This window comes from Neurospora hispaniola (assembly GCF_033458365.1).
Source record: "Neurospora hispaniola strain FGSC 10403 chromosome Unknown B0T23scaffold_8, whole genome shotgun sequence".
NCBI lineage: Eukaryota > Fungi > Ascomycota > Sordariomycetes > Sordariales > Sordariaceae > Neurospora > Neurospora hispaniola.
The window spans coordinates 285,188-288,089 of record NW_026944413.1 but is presented as its reverse complement, the minus strand read 5'-3'; the positions used below and the strand labels follow the sequence as shown (position 1 = coordinate 288,089).

General features: G+C 33.8%; 1 pseudogene across 1 annotated transcript; it reads right to left on the bottom strand.

The window, feature by feature from the left end:
* Positions 1-613: 613 nt before the first annotated feature.
* B0T23DRAFT_t325 lies at positions 614-700 on the bottom strand (annotated as a pseudogene). The gene has a single exon. The product of its transcript is annotated as a tRNA-OTHER (tRNA).
* Positions 701-2,902: the final 2,202 nt, after the last annotated feature.

The following is a 2,902-nucleotide window of genomic DNA, read 5'->3' as shown; positions in this document are numbered from 1 at the left end:
TCTCTATATCCAACCTTAACCCTAATCCGAACCCTTCGTCCTACCTTACTATAGGGGGCCCGAGGAGCCTTAATTACTTTTTTCGTCTTTTCTCTCAGTACGTTATCTCTTTAATCCCGGTAGACTTCGCGGCTTCTAATTAGTTAATTCTTTAAAGCCCTACTTCCCTACCTAATACTTCGGTAGTATTTTTTCTTTATTCCGGAAATAAGTATTCTTCTTTTATCTTATTTTTAGGGTAGGGGTAGGGAAGTAGGGTCTTACTTTCTTTAATCGAAATCTTCATCTTATTTTTAATTAACTGGGATTTTTAGTAAAATAATATTAATTAGTCTAATGTCGTAGGACTAGACGGGTTCTATCCGAGCGGAACCGTAACTCTAAAATAGATTTCGGAGGTAGAATTCTAATTCCTAAACCCTATTAGCGGAACAGGGAGGCCGGTACGTCTTCGATTAGGATAAGATTTTTAATACGTACCCAGTCACGTGTACCTAGGGTTTTAGATTAGGGTAGGCCCCTATATTTAATTTCGCTATAAATACTTAGTGGAGCGATAGCGGGGAAGATCTTTTCATCCGATCCGGCGGTAAAAAACCGGATGAAAAGGGGGGGGGGGGAGCGGGATTCGAACCTACGACCTTTTGAATAAAACCGAAAGGGGGCTAAGCTCAGATCTTCCCAACTGAGCTATCCCCCCTAAATCTTTATAGTTTTATTAAACTGATAATAATCAGCCGTTTTAATAAATTCCGTTTTGAAATTAGTAAAATATGAATTACTTTATTTGAACTTATCGAAGTACTGTATAGTTTTAAATTTGAAATTAATATTATTATAGCGGGAATTTAAATATTTGATAAATTCCCTATTAATTTACTATTTCTATTTATTAAATATATTAAATTTAAGTACAATAATTATTGAATCCTTCTTAAGGGTAATAGTTACTTCGGGGCTTAATAAGTAATTAATGTAAAGGATCTTAGTATATTCGTCGGAAAAACAGAAATAATTTAATTCCTATACTATAAGGATTTTGCTTTTCTAAATAATATATACCTTATTACATAGGATAGCATTCTTTTAATTAACTATAAATAGGTCCGGGTCGGAGAATAGCGCTTTTCTAAAAATAATCGTAATTTTAAAAAGAGCCCCGGTAATACTAACCGTATAAATAACCCCCGGGTTATTTCCTAACGAATTTCCGTTTCCTATATTTAATTCTCTACTAGTATAATTAATCTTATTTCTACTTATACCCTAATTAATTATAGTAACGTTTAATTTCGCTAAAGTATTATCAAGGTTCGTTTTAAACTTTTCACGTTCAATTCTTTCTATATAAAGTAAATTTTCGAATTCTATAAGTTAGTTCGTAAGATTATTATTAAAAGGGTCGAATATTTAGACCGTTCGAACGATTAGCAAGATAATAGAACGGAAAATACTATTGTCCACTAGAATAAGAGTATTAATAAGGGATTTTCTAAGGGCTTGGAAGGGTCTAGACTTATTTTTTTATAAAAGTGTTGATAAGGTACTCGATAGTATAATCATATAGTACGCTTTCTAATGTAATTAAATAAACGTTTTTATTTATAGGCGGGTCGGAGTTTTCGGGTTCGCTATCCTAAAGAGTATTTAAGACGTTAATATCCTTATTTAATACTTCTAGGAGGGTACTTTCGTTGGTAATAATAATATTACTATTAAGCGTTATAGGCTTTATTAAATTCGGCGGGTTATAGGATTTTCGGCGACTAACGGCCTTGCGGGATAGTATTAAAATATATACTTCCTCCTTATAGTAAAATATACTCGCAATATAATAGTAAAGTACAATTAACTATTACGGAGCAAGGTAATACTAAATATATAGGGTAAAATATAATTTATATAATTTTACTCACTATTTTTTTTTATTCTTAATTTTTTTTTCTATTTATTCTATTTATTCCAACCAGGGGGCTCCGCCCCCCAGGACCCCCCGTTGAAAGAGTTAGAATTAAAAGAAAGAAACCCGGGGGACACCCCCGGGGACCCCCGTCGGATGTACGGACCAAAGTAATTCTAACCAATTATAGAAACGGATTACGATAGGAAGGATTCTAACCAATCCAAAGAACGGATTACCCAACGACTAGGCTACTCATAGGATAGAGAACTTATAGGGATTAATAATAGGGCCGTCGCCCCATTAGAAAGAAGCTCCGCTATACTCGCTCACTTCGTATAAATACTTTATTCTCTAACTATATTAGCTGTGCTTCAATTATAGGTAGCTACTATATATTCTATAGGAAATATAATTCCCAATGTAGATTATTAAAGAGAAACTCTATCCGCATGTAGATAAAACTCTATTCGCACGTAGATCCACTTTGGTTTTCTAAATATAACTTAATTAAAAAAAAGTCGGATGGAAATAAAAGTAATTGTCACGATGCCGACCAGGAAGAACTTGGAGAAGACGTAATATTGCACGAAGAGAAGATCAGAAGAGAGCAGCGAAAACTCTACTCCCAAATTATATATATAAACTAAGTGGAGATTCAATAGAGTTGTTTAAAGAATAGTTGGGTTGCGGTGGCGGAATGCCGAGAGGGACGGGACTATATTATATGGTATTGTAATAATACTTCCGGCTTTAAAATGTAATTAACTTTAATTATAAATAAAACAAAAGTACTATAAACTCTCTGCTCCCCTATTATAATAGTATTACTATACGTTTACGTTCGCTAAAATGCATTGCCGGCTATACGCTGCCTATTAAAAGGCTATTGCCCTTAGTAATAGAAATAGCGCTACGCTAATCCCAATTTAATTTTAATAATACGAGTACTGTATATTGTGTATTTCCCTTACTTCTTCTCTCGCTCCTTCCTCCTACTCT